The sequence below is a fragment of the Asterias amurensis genome, chromosome 18 (assembly GCF_032118995.1).
Source record: "Asterias amurensis chromosome 18, ASM3211899v1".
Lineage (NCBI taxonomy): Eukaryota > Metazoa > Echinodermata > Asteroidea > Forcipulatida > Asteriidae > Asterias > Asterias amurensis.
In genome coordinates, this window is record NC_092665.1 from 5,603,104 (window position 1) to 5,621,372 (window position 18,269).

Genomic DNA, 18,269 nt, shown 5'->3' on the forward strand with positions numbered 1-18,269 from the left:
CATCCATTTGGGGGCATAGGGAACGGCAATGGACAATACCATTGTTGGGAGAAAGATTCTACCGGTCTGATTAAATTTCTTTCCCCTCACCACCCATATTTCCTCTTTTTCTCCTTTTAAAGTTGTTTATAATTGTCTGACAGTTGTTTGGGTGTCATTGGTTGAAGATCAAACGAGCCAACGGCACCCTGCCGTAAGCTAAGTAGGTACTCAAGTGTGTAGCGGTAGCCACTTTGTTGTGTGGAGCGATTATTTAGCTCAACACAACATAACACTTACGATCAATACGGCCAGGTACATAATTTAACACACGCATACTCATTCCAGCGAAACACAAATTGACTAAAACGTGGTTAATGTGGAAAGTAGCGATAAACAACTTCCACAAACACATGGATAACGTGAATAAATAGGAGCTGACAAAAAACTGGTGGTCACCGGTAGAGTAGCGCCTGCTATGGCTGCATGTTTTTTATCGTTTGTTTTATGTATCCTATTAAATTACAGATGAAGATTACCATAGCAACAGTGACCGTTTTTCTTGGTATTTTGCAAGTTCCGTTCATGGTGGCTAAAACAGCAGTTTCACCTGATCCGGAGACGACGTGTAATTCCTGCTGCCGGGGCCCAGCCGGTATACCGGGAATTCCCGGGTCAAATGGGAACCATGGTCAAGGGCTTGTAGGGTCCCCTGGTGAGGTAGGTCAACCCGGGGCTAAAGGAGACATGGGGTCAGATGGACTAGTTGGTGAGCCAGGCGCTAAAGGGGATACTGGACTTAAGGGAGATCAAGGAGTCGGTCAACCAGGGAAACAAGGACCTCTAGGTCTGTCTGGGATGAATGGTCTGAATGGGGAGAGAAGTGAACCTGGACCAGCTGGACAGACCGGCGAAGCAGGTGAGCCCGGGGGAAATGGAGACATCGGGTCAGATGGACTGGTTGGTGCGCCAGGCGCTAAAGGGGATCATGGACTGAAGGGAGAGCAAGGAGTCGGTCAACAGGGCAGAAAGGGACCTCGAGGTCTGTCTGGGATGAATGGTCTGAAGGGGGAGAGAGGTGAACCTGGACCAGCTGGACAGACCGGCGAAGCAGGTGAGCCCGGGGGAAATGGAGACATCGGGTCAGATGGACTGGTTGGTGCGCCAGGCGCTAAAGGGGATCATGGACTGAAGGGAGAGCAAGGAGTCGGTCAACAGGGCAGAAAGGGACTTCGAGGTCTGTCTGGGATGAATGGTCTGAAGGGGGAGAGAGGTGAACCTGGACCAGCTGGACAGACTGGTGAAGCAGGTGAATGTAGTTCGCGACGGTCCGCCTTCACTGCAGTGAAGAATACCGCCTTCATCTCTCCATCCTTATTGGATACTCTGCCCTTTGAAGAGTTACTGTTTTCAGAGGAAGGGACTGATTTTAACTTGAATAGCGGCACGTTTACGTGTAATGTGCCTGGGGTATACGTATTGATGTTCTCAGTCTTAAAATTTTCAAGTAGATCTGACCTATTTGTCAATCTGATGAAGAACGGTAACCTCATTGTTGCAGGGGGTGTACACGCTGCAGGTTTATACCATCATCTGAGCAACAGTGCAGTGATTCCCCTGCACCGTGGAGATCAAGTTCACTTAGCTGTAAACGGTCCAGTATATGGTGACTCTCCTTTCACGTCTTTTACTGGATTCCTGCTGTACGAAATCTAAATCTAACATACAAACACACGGAAACGTTTAAATGTTTTAGACAACGATTTAAATAAACTAATATGCAACTATATAGTTTTTACAAATAGAATAATAATGAGTTAATCGTGGAAGATCGAACATGTGTTTAGATGAATCGAATAAAATTACTTTATTATTAATTGTTTTATTATTTGCAGGACAATAATTATGGAAAAGACGTTTTATTTGAACACTTGATTTTGCAAACGTGTATTGTGACAAGAACTTTCAACGTGTTTTTGTCACGTAAACAGTGCTATAAATATCAGTTCATCCCTTTTTTGAGTTTATTACATTTTCTGTAAAGTTTGAAATTTCTGCAGTCTGTAATTCCGTCCGAGGGTGCAATGATGAGTCCTTGAAACCATGATGAGTCCATAAAATGCAAAATGAAACTACGCAAGAAAAACTGACAGTTTATTAAACAGTCAATACAAAACTTCAGATTTCTTGATACAGACTAAGACTTATAATTCATTATGGCCTCCGATTGTGCCGGCAATTTTATTTCAAACATTTTAAATTGGTTGAAAAAGCTGTACCCTGTTAAGGCAACAAAATACAAATAATTCACCTAACAACTGGCTGGTCTTCTGTTGATATATTCGTTAATGTACAATACTTATGATATTAAACTAACGACAACCTGTGATCAAAAAGAACTTGCGTTGTAAAGTTACCAGAAAACATTTATTTTGTGTCGCTTTTGGAACACGTTTCGATATGGAGAAATATTTAATTTTTCGTCGTGGTTTGAGCGTTTCTTTAGTTTCACATGAGAAATCACTTTTGTTTAATGCAGATGAAACAGGGTATTCGTTTTGAATCACTTTCGTATAAAACGTTTGATGATGTCACGACTAACATGTCAAAGAGGGGAAAATATATTACACTTACAGCGATTCGTTAAACCGTCACATCGGCATGAAACCAATACACCATCTTAGTGTGAAATTGGAAAATATAAATTTCCTCACTTCGACCGTGACTTAATTATTCGGAATATCAGCTGATTACACAATGTCGCATTTTACCTTACACAGAAAGGTTTCGTTGACAGTAATATTGTGACACACTTTGTGATTTTTGTTAGAACTATATTTGCATGGTATAGCCTGTTGGGGGTAAAAAATATTCTTATAAAATAGCACTATATGTAAGCTTTAATATGATGCATAATGTTAACATGTTTCCAAGAAGTAAACCAGACATTTTAATAAATAACCTGAGCACATGCAAATTTATTAAAAATGGGGTCGAGTTTAAAGGGTTAAAGTCATCTGGAAATAGAATTTATTTTTCTTCAAACATTAGAGTATATGTTAATGAACAATAACATAATTTGTTGAGTTATTGTTTGTAACGATTTACATGTTAAAAAAACAGTGAAGTTGTTTGGGGTGACTCCGCCTACCCCTTTTGTGACGTCAATCGAGGCAGACCTAGCCTCGATCGTACATTGAACACACGTACGTGCAATTACATGCAAGTTCTAGTTTTTACGTTTCGAAAAAAAGGTTTATTTCTTGCATTTTTTCGGCAATGTCGACCACGTGTATTGCTGCTGGAAGCAGCAAAATAACTAAAAATGGGGTCAGTTTGCAAAGTGGTTCGGTCCGACGTCTTTTCCAGCGCTGTGCAGCGAACACTTTGAGCCGTCCTGCTTCAAATATCGCGCCTCGATTGAAGTCACGAACAGCGCCCTCTCGGGTCGGGACTACTTTTAAATTTGTTAATTATGGAAACTAAATTTATAGAACCTTAGTTAAATGTTTATTCATTTTCTACTCATCCAAACACATATTTTAGTGAGTGACAAAAGCTTTATTTTGACAAAATACCACACCCAGGTGACTTTAAACACACTGGTATTTAGCAATAACGCTCTGAAAACAACAGTTTTGTGATCAAATTGTAGTCTTATTTGTATCCTTTTGCGCGAAAACATCACTTTACTTGTAATTCGTTTTTAACAAAAATGTATACACTGGCTTGTTTCAAACGGGAGTAACTTAGCAACGCGATACACCCAAAGCTTGGACATTAAACCAAATAACTGCTGCTGGTGTGTTCTTTCCAGCCCCTGCATTTGAATCAAATCTTCAAATTGTCAACATCTGATTCATTTCACAATTAAACAATTATTACGTTAAAGGTCGTCAAAAACACAGTGTTAATGTTTGCATTAACGCTAGAATACAAAGCATTAGTATATTACTAGATACTTGTATTTCTACAAAGCATGTTTTTGTTCAATTTAACTATAATCCATTTAGTGTACTAGAAGTTAAGATATATTGCATAGTTTTATAAATAGTCAGGTGTCACTTGAATGTTTTAAATACATTGACGGAATGAAGATTAACGCTGTATCAATTGATTGTTTGGGTTTTTGTGTTTCGAGTGTTTAATTGATATTGAACTAAAATTATTGGTAAATACAATTTGCAAGCTGAAATAATTTTCCTGTTTAACTCATTTTTGTCAAAACCTACAACACCTCAGCAAATAAAATTCAAGGGAAACTTTTCACCGTTTTACCTTCAAACAGTGCAAGTTTACCTAAATCAGTGAACATTGATTTTGCGTCCTTCTACAAAAAGTACCCATACCCTAAAATTTGTCAGTGGGAAGTGAACAGGGAATGGGTTTGTAGGCCCCGTTGTCGGAAGAACAAAACTCGGGCTTATTTGACTGGCGACAGAACATGTTGTTTTCTTTTTGCTTCAAAATAACTGCAAACAAACGAAGTGACCTGGCCCCGCTTGCCTTCCCCAGGCTGGTAGGGGCCGCGGTTAGCGAAGAGCACGAGTGCTATTGATTTTTCCTCGGAGATTCTGATCGGGGAACTTAACAAGGGTGCTTTCAGAAGAAACGACAATGGTCACCGCTCACTGTAAGAAGAGGAAACTCCAAGGGACATAAATCTCCTGCCACTATACAAGGGCCACGCGCAAATTTCAGGACTAGGCGCCCGGATGGGTTGCCGGCGTCCCACGGAAATCAGTGCTGCCGACGATTCTTTCCCCTGTTTGAAAAACTAACACGGGCTGAGTTAGGGTGATTTAACAGAGGGCGCTATCACAAGTAGTTTGAAACAAGTTTGCCGTATAAGGGGGGAGGGAATTTTGGGAGAACACAATCTCCTGACACACCTGCCCAAAATGGGGACAGAATCTCAGGACACAGATTTCCATGAAACACCGGCCCAAGGCGGAATCCTGCGTTACGTGTTAAACAAGAGTCCTTAATCAAAATCAATTCAATCTCATCAACAATTGTTAATTAATAGTAAATAAATTCAAATCGCAATGTGTTCACTTGAATGTTTTTGCTCCATTGAACATTCTTGTTTCCAAAAAAACATTTGTGCGTTTCAGTGGTAGTAGACTCTGAGAAAACAAAGGATACATTAGGACACTTTGAGGCACTAGTGAGTCTTTCCACTTGGTATATCTCAACAAACCCGTGAACAATTGATCTCAATTGGTCGTCGAAGTTGCGAGAGAATAATGGTGAAAATACCCCTTGTCGCACTAGTTGTGTGCTTTCAAATGCTTTGAATTCGAGACCTCAACAATTCGAGAAATTGCTTTTTCTCAAAAACTAGGTTCCTCATAGAGAGCCGTTACTTACAATGTTTTATATTATTGCTCATTACCAAGTAAGGTTTTTATGCTAACAATTATTTTGAGTAATTACCAATGGTGTCCATTGCCTTTAATGTCGCTCTGTTGGTGTCACAATCTACTAAATACATTGTCACTTCCTCGTAGTTTTGCGTTTGTTTGTTTTAACATGAGAGAGCATTTTTTTGTAAATGCAGATGAAACGTTGGGTTTCATTTTGAACCACCTTTGTATAAAACATGTGATGATGTCACAATATTATGTCAAAGAGGGGATGTACATTTCGGTACAGCGATTGATTTAACCGTCAAAATGAAAATGAAACCAATCTTGCTATAAAAAGGTATACAAACAAAATTAATACACCATCTTAGTGTTCAATTCAATTTAATTCAATATTTGTTTATTTTTATATAAAAATACAAGACCAAAAAAAAGGTCATAGACTAATTGCATTTAGTTAACAATAAAACTACATCAAGAACATATGTACAAGTTTACATGATAGAACAATAGTATTAAAATTATTACTTGAGTTAAACAGACAAACAGGAATTGGGAAAACAGCAATAGACATAAGGGGGGATTTGTGGACACAACATAAAAACAAAACAAGGGAGTTTAAAACAAAGGAGATTTGGACACAACATGAGCACAAAGGAAATGAAACGGAACTGTTATCATAAACTGATTGAGTTAAGCATCTGGAGAATTGAGTGGACTGGCGAGTTTTTATCTGAAGGTGTTCCAATTGCCTGGTGTTTCTTAAAGTATGCTCTGAAAAATAATTAGATTTACGTTCTGGGGGGGAGGAGGTGGCGATGATTATCAGAAGTGAGCAGAGATTTGGCAAATTTAAGAACTAGGTGTTTACGCCTTTCATTCAATGATTCAAGTCTAAAAAAAAATTCAAGTGATCAAGATAAGACAAAATATTCGGAACTATAGTGTGAACTTGGAAAATATAATTTTCACTTTTGGAGTACGAGCTAGTTACACAATATTGCATTTTATATTGATCTCCCTTACTACAGAAAAGTGCCGTTGGCAGTAAAATTAAAGACAGTGGACACTATCGGTAACTTTCAAAGACTAGTCTTCTCACTTGGTGAATCTCAACATACAAAATGCATAAAATAACAAACCTGTGAAAATTTGAGCTCCATCGGTCGTCGAAGTTGCGAGATAATAATGAAAGAAAAAACACCCTTGTCACTCGAAGTTGTGTGCTTTCAGATGCTTGATTTCGAGACCTCAAATTTTAAACTTGAGGTCTCGATATCAAATTCGTTGAAATTACTTCTTTCTCGACAACTACGTCACTTCAGAGGGAGCCGTTTCTCACAATGTCTTATACTATTGACCTCTCCCCATTACTCGTTCCGAATTGAGGTTTTATGCTAATAATTATTTTGAGTAATTACCAATAGTGTCCACTGCCTTTAAACGTTTAACGTTACAGGTCGTCAAAAACACATTATTGATGTTTTAATTAACACTATAATGCATAAAATATTAATTGATACATATATTTCTACAAAAGATTTTTATATAAATAAACGAGTATCCATTGTATGAGAAGTTAAAGCCATTGGACCCTTTTGGTAAACAGTGTTGTCCAAGGCCCACAACTTCTATATCAAATAACAAACCTGTGAAAATTAAGGCTCAATCGGTCATCGGAGTCGGGAGAAAACAACGGAAAAACCCACCCTTGTTTCCGCGCGTTTCGCCGTGTCATGACATGTGTTTAAAACAAATCCGTAATTCTCGTTAACGAGAATTTATATTGTTTTGCTGTTTTCTCAAAAAGTAAAGCATTTCATGAAATAATATTTCAAGAGAAGTCTTTCACCATTGCCTTCTGTAAACCCTGTAAGTTATTTGTAAATCTGTGAACTTTTTTGTTTGTGAACCGAAAGGGTCCAATGGCTTTAAGATCGATGTCATAGTTTTATAAATAGTCAGGTGCCACTTCAATGTTTTAAATACATTGAAGAAATGAACATTGACGTCGTATCAGTTGATTGTTTTGGTTTTTGTGTTTTGAGTATTTACTGGATATTAAACTACAGTTTTTGGTAAATACAATTTACAATCTGAAATAATTTTCCTGACACTGTTTTAACTCATTTTGTCGAAAGCTACAGCACCTCTGCAAGTAATAATGTTAGGGAAACTTTCTACCGTTATTTCTTCGGACAGTGCAAGTTTATTGTGAATCAGTGAACAGTGTGTTTGTGTCCTTCAAAAAAAGTATCCGAACCCTTAAATTTGAAATCATCAGACTCAAGTTGTTATGTCAAATAGTTCAGAGCACGTTTTTTGAAATGACACAATGGTATAATAATAATTGCTATACAACAGCTTGCCCCGCACAGTTAAGTATTGTTAAGCATTATTTTCTTAAAGTCATGAATTAGATAAGTTGTACGAGCTCATCATACCTTCCCTGTGATGCTAGATGAGAACAATGGGGTCGAGCGAATCGGTCCAAGTGCCTCATTCAAAAGCAAATGGATTGACTGACTTTACGCACTTTCGAATTGGACATAAACCCTGAACAATTAAACCCTTGTCACCTCTACATGTACACAACCAACAACATTTGGGTGCGTTCGTTTGGCTTCCCTGGGTCGATCCCGGTCTACCCACGGTACGTTCGAATCGCCATTCCTTGGGCTCACCCGGGTCAGCCCCCAGTGCCCTGCTTGTGGAGTGTGCTCGTTCTATTAGCTCTCGTCAGGGGATCACCCGAGTGAGCACCGCGGCTAGACCCAGGGCAGCCAGTCGAACGTACCCTATGTAGCCTGAATACCTGCATCACACTTCGAGGTTCACACGTGAAAAACACCATAGACCGGCCTCCAAACTGGCGTGTTTTTTCACTTTTTACCTAAAGATACGCGGTCAAATTCTACACCAACATTACATGCAAGTTCATGCACATTGTATGTATAGTATATACACCACGTACGTGGAAACACAACGTGCAGACGGCCGAAACTAGAGTAAGCTTTCTATATCTGTGTTTTGATTGGTCGACCGAGATTACCTCAGGCAAATCAAAACAAGCCCGAAGATGGTAGCATCCACTGCATTTATCCAATTTAAGACGTATTTCCTTATTAGACACCCTGAATCGAGACACCGGCTTGGCCAGCGCCGAGGAACTACGCTAATGCTTGCTGGATCGGAACATCTGGAGAGAAACCACTGGGCATGCTCGGGCATGCTCGAGCTTCCACATGGCGCTCGACTTGATGCTGATGTATCCAATGGAATCACTGGATCTGAATAGCAGGTACCTGTCTTTAAAGACAGGGTCCCAGACGTCAATCTTAGGCTGCGTTTGTTTAGCTTCACTGGGTCGACCTCGACCCCATGTACGTTCGAATAGCTTTCATTCCAGGGGTTCACCCGTTCAGTTTGAACGGCGCGTTCACGTGTAATGTGCCTGCTTGGGGTATACGTATTGATGTTTTCAGTCTTAAAACACCAAGTGGGCCTTACCTATACCGTGTGTCTCAAAAAAATTATACACTTTTGAAATGGCTGCCGAATGAAAAGTATGTGATTCTGGGGGAAAAGGTTTAGGTGTATGGATAGCTTATGGTCTCAACTTTCACATGACACCATAAAGTCCGAAAATAATTCATGGCTGGGTGAGCAATGTTCACGTTTGTGAAGGGTTGAAAATAAGGCTGCGCAGGAATTAGCCTTCCCTTTGTGAGAGAAGTCCTTTTTAGCTTACACAATTCAATCAAAGATTTCAGCTACTTCAGGTTAATGGGTAACCTGAAGAATAAGTAGCCAACATCTTTGACATTCCTGTTTTCAAAAAACGTACCATTGAACAATCTTTGTACATAATCCCCATCTGATTATTAAGAAAACCAATGAAATGTTCAACTCATCTTACAATAACTGAAATGCGGAATGAAGGTTTTTATTCAAAGTCACAGAATGATGTTAAAAAACAAACACAGTTTGTAACATGGAAATTGCTACATGTACTATCACACCATCGCGACTCACATGAAGACACCACTGAGTCTACCGGGGAAAGTTACAATGCTACAAGAACAAAAATGCATTTCCTGTTCACTTATGAACATAAAATAAATGGTTTAACAAACCATAAACTTCACTCAGCAAACCAAAACTGATCGTATTTGAGCATGAATTTATTACATCACCCTCAATTTTGTAAGCTCTCAAATTGGAAGGCTAATTCCTGCGCAGTCTTATTTTAAACACTTCACAAAAGTGAGCAGTGCTCACCCAGCCATGAATTATTTTACGAATCTTTGGTGTCATATGAAAGTTGAGACCATAAGCTATCCATAAACAAAAACATTTTTCCCCCAGAATCGTTTGTTTTTTATTCGGCAGCCATTTCAAAAGTGTATAGTTTTTGTTGAGACACCCGGTACGTCCTGCTTAAGAAGAACGGTAACATCATTGTTTCAGGGGGTATACAGGCTGCAGGTACTCATCAAGCGAGCAACAGTGCAGTGATTCCCCTGCACTATGGAGATCAAGTTCACTTAGCTGTAGACGGTCAAGTATATAGTAACTCTCACCATTACAGTCTTTTACAGGAGTCCTGTTGTACCAAATCTAAATCAAGCATAACACGCACGGAAACGTTTTAATGTCTTAGACAACGTTTAATGTGTTTCAAAATAGAATAAACAATAGTTAGTTGTGTTTAGATGGGGCAGTTTGTTCAGATGAATATAACAAATCAACAGTTATTTTAATGCATGTATGACAATTGGTTTGATAGCAGACGTTATATTTTAAAGCGTGATTTTCTAAACGTGTTTATTGTGACGAAAACTTTTAAAAACTGTAATGTTACGTTTACATTGCTATAAGTATCAGTTTATCCTTCTTTTTGAGTTGATCACATTTTTGGGAAAATTTAATACGTCTTCTTTCCAAGGTTGGTTTCCAAGGGTGCATTATGAAGTATTTGATGACGACTCTAAATCATTTTGTTTTTCCCCCAAAAAAGTTTTAAAAAATGGATTACAAGAAAATAAATCAGGACAGTTTAACAAACAGTAAAGAAAAACAAAAGCAGGTCACCTTCCGTGATACAGACTTAAAGACTGCAAAGACATAATTCGTGATGGCCGCCTGTTTCGCCGGCCATTTTGAATTCCCACAATGTTAAATTGGTGAATAGAGCTGTACCCTGTTTAAGCAACAAAAACAAAGCAAAAACTGGTATTTCTGTTGATATATTGGTGTATGAACAATACTTATTATGTTAAACTTTTGATAACTTGTGATCAAAAGGATACAGCGTTGTCAAGTAACCGGAAGACATTTCTTTTGTGCCGTATTTTTCCCGAACACGTCTCGATATGGTGAAGTGTACAATTCTTCCTCGTAGTTTTGCGTTTGTTTGTTTTTACAGGAGAGAGCTTTTTTTTTAATGCAGATGAAACATTGGGTATTCGTTTTGAATTACCTCTGTATAAAACATTTGATGCTGCAGAATAACATGTCAAAGAGTGGAAGGTACATTTCTCTACAGCGACATGGTTTACCTGTCAAAACGGCATGAAACCAATCTTGCTGTAAGAAGGTTACCAACAAAAATACACCATTTTATTGTAAACTTGGACAATATAATTTTCCTCTTTGATTGTGACTTAATCTTTCGGAATACGAGCTGTTTAGTATACATACACCACACACGTGGACACATAGCATGCGGGTGGCCGAGAGTAAGCTTTCCATATCTGTGTTTTGATTGGTCGACTGAGGTTACCTCAGACAAATCAAACCAAGCCAAGATACGGTAGCATTCACTGCATTTATCAAACTTAAGACGTCTCTCCTTCGTAGACACCCTTAATCGAGACACCGGCTTGGCCAGCGCTGAGGAACTACGCTCCTGCATGCTGGATCGGAACATCTAGAGAGAAATCACTGGGCAGGCTCGAGCTCCCACATGGCGCTCGACTTGATGTTGATTTATCCAATGATAGCATTGTATCCAATTGTATCTGAATAGCAGGTACCTGTCTTTATCTTTGCGGATAAAGACATGGTCCCAGTCTGCAATCTATGGGGAGTTCGTTTAGCTTCCCTGGGTCGACCCCGGTCTGCCCCCGTTACGTTCTAATAGCTTTAACGTCATTCCAGGGGTTCACCCGGGTCAGCCCCCAGTGCCCTGCTTGTGGAGTGGGTCACTTGGGGTGACCCGAGGTGCATGCCGTCACCACGAGAGGGCGAGTGTGATCGTTCGATTAGCTCTTGTCAGAGGCTCACCCGAGTGAGCACCGCGGGGTCGACTAATGGAAGCTTATCGAACGCACCCTATGTATACGGCAAACTGTAAGAAAATACACATAGAGGGCCACAGCGCCCTGTGTTGTAATGAAAATATATTTACAAAGCGCCCTCTATGTATAATTTATCAAAAATGTGTAATGTGAGGTGTGTGCAGATCCGGACATTGGTTGTGTGTGTGCTCAATTACAAAGCGCCCTCTTTTGCTGCAATTTACTACAAACGTACAGTGTACGGTGTTGTAACTCAGACTACAATCCGGGCCATTGCCCCCCCCCCCCGCCCCCTTTCAATGATGGTTCTTACTGCCAGTATTCTGCGTCACACTCAACATTGAGAGGGGTGGGGGGCGAAGGCAGGGGAGACAATGTTTATTGTCAGTAGGAAGTAGACAGGGAATGGTTTCATAAAACTGCAAACAAACGAAATGACCTGGCCCCTCCTGTCTTCCCCAGACTGGTAGGGGCCGCAGTTAACGAAGAGCCGGAGTGTCATTGATTTTCTCGGAGACTCTGATAGTAATATGGTCTAAAGCAGATTGAATCAAAAGAGGGTGCTTTCAGAATTAAGAAACGACTATGGTCACCGCTCACTGTAAGAGGAGGAAACCCGCTCCAAGGGACAGAAATCTCCTGCCACTACAAGTACCACGCGCAATTCTCCAGGACTAGGCGCCCGGATGGGTTGCCGGGGTCTCAGTGAAATCAGTGCTACTGGAGATTCTTTCCCATGTTTGGGAATAACATGGGCTGAGTCAGGGTGATTTAACAGAGGGCGCTACCACAAGTAGTTTGTAACAAGTTTGCCGTATAGGGGGGGGGGATTTTGGGAGGACATAATCTCCTGACACACACCTGCCCAAAATGGGGACAGAATCTCCGGGGACAGATTTCCATGAAACATCGGCCCAAGGCGGAATCCTGCCTTACGTGTTAAACAAGAGTCCTTTAATAATCAAAATGACTTCAGTCTCATCAACAAATTGTAAATAGTAAATCATTTCAAATCGCAATGTGTTCATATGATTGTTTCTGCTCCATTGAACATTATTGTTTCCTTAAAAGCATTGTGCGAGTGAGTTGTAGTAGACTCTGAAAAAAGGGATACAATAGGAAACCAGTTTAAAATTACCCTTGAGTTCATGAGCTCAATTACGGTCGTCGAAGTTGCAAGAGAATACTTGGAAAAACACCCCTTGTCGCACAAGTTGTGTGCTTTCAGATGCCTTGAGATTAAGACCTTAACAATTCGAAAAACTACTTCTTCTCAAAACCTAGGTTTATTCAGAGAAAGCCGTTTAACTAACATTGTTTATCTTATTAATATCTCTCCAATGCTCATACCCAAGTTAGTTTTTATGCTAACAATTATTTTGAGTAATTACCATTGGTGTCCAGTGCCTTTAACGTTGCTCTGTTGGTGGCGCATTCAACTAAATACATTGTCATTGCATTTCGATTTCGGAAAAAAAACACTGAGTTAGTGTTCGTAACCATACGTGAAAAGAGTGGTTAACCAAGCACGAAAGAGAACCATCTGAACAGTTTATATATTGCGTACACAGTTTTTCTTTGATAATAAACTTGCACTTTAATTCACAATCATCAGGGAAATACATCAATTGAGCGGAAATAGAAGAAAAACGGCCAGGAACTTCAGGAAGCAATCACACAGTGCAACCCAGTAGGGCGGATATACATGTAAAAACAACATACCATTAAAGTATGCACGAATTGAGCCCCATTGGTAACATACAGCTTCATTCAAACCGGTGATAGAGTAAGTCACTGTTTTCAATCAGTGACTTTAACACATACACAATGTAGTGTAGAGTTCAAACCAGTGCTAGAGTAAGTCACTGCTTTCAATCAGTGACTTTAACACATACACAATGTAGTGTAGAGTTTGGTATCTATTTATACACAGTCTCATTCAAACCAATGCTAGAGTAAGTCACTGTCATAAATCAGTGACTTTAACACGGTATTGATCCACAATTGCAACATACAGCCTCGTCCAAACCAATGGTAGAGTAAGTCACTGCTGTCAATCAGTGACTTTAACACGTATCTATGATTGGCTGCTCATCGATTGTCAATCAAAACCCAGAAGTAGACTGATGAGCACTTCAAGGAAAACGCGGCAGTATTTAAACGCGCTGCACCAGCAGCAGTGTTCATAACAACTTTGCATCATAAGAGTGGAACTGAGAAGGTTTGGACTACAAGAACACATCATCAAGGTAAGTGTTCCTCATTCTACTGCCGGACTCAAGCTTTGGCTTCTAGATGCAAGTAGTGGGTTTAAGGTTAGCCTATTGCAATGTGCTGGCAGTTTTTGCTCCAAAAGGGACACCACTCGATACAGCTGATATTATCATGCAGTGGTTAGGTCTCTTCTCTCCTAAAGCTCTGCTATCTTAGTGAACTGTGGTGGTACTGTGATTGTACACAAAAATGTGCACCCAGTTCAGCTCCCTTTGAAACCATGCCGTAATTTCCTAAAGTTTTTTTTTCGCGCTACTTGCAGAAGTCTCCAAGAATGTTTTGTGCAAAACTGTTGTTATATTTTTTTCCGCCATTGTCAATACTTTGACCGCGCGCGACGTTCTGCTCGTTTACAACATTGTGTAAAGAATGGTAACAACAAATGATGAGATTGCATTGTTGATTTTACATTGCATTATTTTATAAAAAAATGTTGTTGTTTTTTTGTTGTTTTTTTTATTATGGGCGGGGGATATTTCAGACTGAACATTGTACAATATGAGTACCCTATAAGGTGTTGATTGTCTTGTTACAGCAAGGGGCAACCGAAGCAAGGCGGGTGTGCCGTTTGCTCCAAATGTTTACAAAACTCTTTAACCGCCACTATTTTTTGCGACAGTTGTTCTGTATTACCAGGGTAATTGTCTTGTTTTGAGGCATTCTGTTGCACATCTTGCAAGAATGTTACAACATAATTGGCAAAATTGACACAATTCAAACGTTAACAAACAATGACAAACAGATAAACTAAATTGATGGTGCGCATCAGCAAGACACACCGTACAAAACAAGTGTTTGTGTTCTGTAACAACTTTCGAACGCATCTAAGGGTTTAGGTTAAACACGTAACACTGTATAGGGCCCATGAGTTGTGTTGTAAAACATTGGGTTTCGCCCATTTTCTACATCAAACTTAATCACTGGTGCGATCAGCAATCGTTGTTGTGCTTAAACGCTTCTTTAACACATTCTTAACATAAAGTAAACGGCTGATGCGTCAAACTAAACGCATCATAGTAAAAACAAAACGCTTGACGCGTTTAGTTTGACGCATCAGCCGTTTATAAATGGGCAGAAACCATTGCTTTCAACACAACTCATTGGCCCCAGACACTGTTACGTGTTAACCCTATACACTCTTCGACGCGTTCGAAACCTGTTACAGAACCTAAAAACTTGTTTTTGTTTACAGTGCAGTTGTTGTGCGTTTTACAAATGTCTTCACCCTTTAGGAAATGTGATTGTTTGTCTTTGTACCATTTTTTTTTTTATTTTTTATGAACAGTTTTGTGATTGAGTCGGTCAGCTAATTAATCGCCTGCAATTTGTTAGAAGCACCGTTATTGCCATGATGTATAGCTTTTTAAGCGAACAATCTCTGTTCATACCTCCTGCAAATGCGAATGCGAATATTTACAAATTTTGACGTCACAAAATCGCAACGTGTAATTCGCATCAGTTGAAATGTGTTCAATCCCTGCAAAAACAGCGATGTGGCTTAAACATTCGTATCCCATTCGCGTTCGCAGGAAGTACGAACAGGTCTATATAATGCCGATAATTTATTGCATGCATAGCTGCGCTGAAATCATCACTTGTGAAAACAAGGTCATCTCAAAACTAAAGTCTTGTCAACGAATTATTCAAAAGTATTATATCGACAACAGTGTCCCAGTTTTTGGGGGTCGAACAAGTCATCGGCCTGGTGCTAACTGGCCCACACTATGACAAATAAGGGTTACAGCAAGCAAAGTCGAGCTGCGTATTGCAATTTTGAGTTTGCCGCCAATCAACGTGTTTTGCCGTCAATTGTCGATGACGAACCCGCTAGCGACCGAAGACGGTCGACATTATCAGTCGTGTCCGTCGGCAAAGTTGTGAAAAAAAAAAAATCATTGTGATTGCGTTCAGATTTCGTTGGAGAACGTAACCCTCATTTCCTTGACGCAGATGGCCGCAATTATCAGTCGCATGACATTTCCATGCCGTGCGATTCCGCCTATTGAGTATTGACCCAATTCACCTGACGTCATCATCAAAATAATCTTGGAGGGGCCCTTTTGGTGGTCAATGTCAACGTGTGTTGTTCAGAGAAGTGCGTTATTTAGGCGACTCTGCGTTTACACGTAAATCTATTGGCCACCAACATGGTGAGCGTGGCATCAGTCGCCGCGTGTGACGCGCGTGCAAGGGGTCAACTGTCGTTTTGAGGTCGTCACAATTTCGTTGGTAGTCGTTGTCTGATGATTGGATGACCAGAATATTGTGAAGAGTGGGAACGCCAAACTCGACTGTTATACAACCCACACACAGACGGTTTGATGTCGGCAAACGAGTCACGTCATCGTCGCCACAACCCACCTTCATCAGCCGCCGTTCCTTGCCGCCACCCAATCCGCTGCCAGCCGTGTGACCCTTTTCCTGTTGTCGCTGAAGGTCGTTCCCTCCCCGTCAGCTAATTATGATTTTTCCCTTTGGGCTTTTTGCCTTTACTTTGCCGCCAACGTCTTGGGATTTTCACGGTCGCCACTTTCCGTTTGGCTTTTGCCCCGCTACTATGTAAGCCAGCCTTATTAAAGGTTGGCTTACACAGTAGGGACGGACGCGACTAATTTTGCAGCCGTCTGCGGTCTCTAGCGGATTCGTCAGCGACAATTGACGACAACACACGATGAATGGCGGCAAACTCGCAGTTGCGATTCGCAGCTAAACATAGCATGCCGTACCCTCTTATCGTCATAGTGTGAGCCAGCCTTAACAAAGGAGCAAATATAAAAACAATTGTGGTTTGTTTTGAATTACTCTGTACTCTCAGTAAAATGTTTTCTAGTTCTATTTTGTGCGAAACATTAGTAAAAAAAAACTATTTTAAACATTGCTGGCAAAAAGGTAAATCGTGAACAATATGGATGTGGAAACAATATGGGTCCAAGGTTCACATTCCACTTTTGACAAAGTTTGTTTTTAAAGTCAGTTTTTTTTGTCTGAGTGGCTCCAAGTGACACCACATGATCGCCGAGTAACGTATTAGGTATCATATTTATGGATCGAAACTGTGATGTCTCAAATTGGTCTTTCAAAAGTAACAACATTTAATTCATTTATAAAGTCAACCTCCATGGTTCTTGGGTTGCTCTAGTCAACGTCAGTCTCCTGATGATGACTAGAGCAACCCAAGAACTGACTCCGCGGTAGTACAGTTAATTACGATGCTATACGCTAAAATAATAGTCCCAGCCTATTTCTATTTCATCCGCCCAGGTAATAGTTAATAAGCAGTACAGTTTTTTTAAGAACTGGGAAGTCTCCCGAGCACCCGAACAATCTACTCCGCGGTAGTAGCATTAAGCAAGACAGTTATCTAAGAACAAACTCTACCTGCCAAATAGATACACTTTATATCAATAAACTCAAAACACTTCCTCTCAATCTTGTCAAATAAAGCTTAGGACTTCAACTCTGACTTCAACTCCGACAAAAATGTGAATAAATTTGGCCCACCGTGAAATAGCCAAAGGTTAAACTGTCCTCCGGTACAAAAATGTCTTGCTCCACTCTTCTTCTAACACTTTATGTAGGCACGTGTCATAGACTCTCCTGCCTTCCTTTTTGTCCGTCTCAGAACTTCCATTAACGCTTCTCACTCCATGAGGGTATAGTCCCTTTAAACTTCTAGGAGAGGGTTAGATTCCCACCTCAACATCATGGCCATCTATAAAATGACTATTAAAACAAATACAATAATGCCTGATGCTCTCCTTTATTTTGATAAATACACATGCACTTCTCAAATCATTTCTTTGTCTGATTTCTTCTTCTCAAAAAAATGGTGAACTACAAATTCAGAGTATTTAAATTACAAAGCTATTCAAATCCAATTCTCCGTTAATACAGCATGAAATACACATTTCCAAGAACAATTTAGTTTCAAGAATTCTGCTCAATTAGAATCATTATTCTCAAAAACAATAAGCAAATTTTCAATTTGCGATTTTCTCCTTGTTTTCAATCTTAAACTGCCGATCTCTGCCACCTCAGTTCTCTGCCAATCAAATGCTTAAAATAACAGCCTGAATAATCTGTTTCTGATTTAGCATTAAAATTGCAGTAAAGCAACATCCTCAAAGGTTATAATTGTAGCGCGACACTGTTGAGATATAGGCACTTCCAAATACCCATTCAAATTCTCTCTATCTTTCTCTCACTCAAACTTTCATGTTCCTTCTTCCATAAGAAACCTATGTGAGACTACTGTCACTCCCTAAAATCTTGCATACCACAACTTCATGGAAAATAGCTCAATCCTTCAATGCACAACAATACATAATTATTCACACAAACCTGT

The 18,269-nt window shown here is 40.0% G+C and overlaps 1 pseudogene; it reads right to left on the reverse strand.

The window, feature by feature from the left end:
• LOC139950945 (alkaline phosphatase-like) overlaps window positions 1–18,269 on the reverse strand; it is a 446,069-nt pseudogene that overhangs the window by 301,897 nt on the left and 125,903 nt on the right.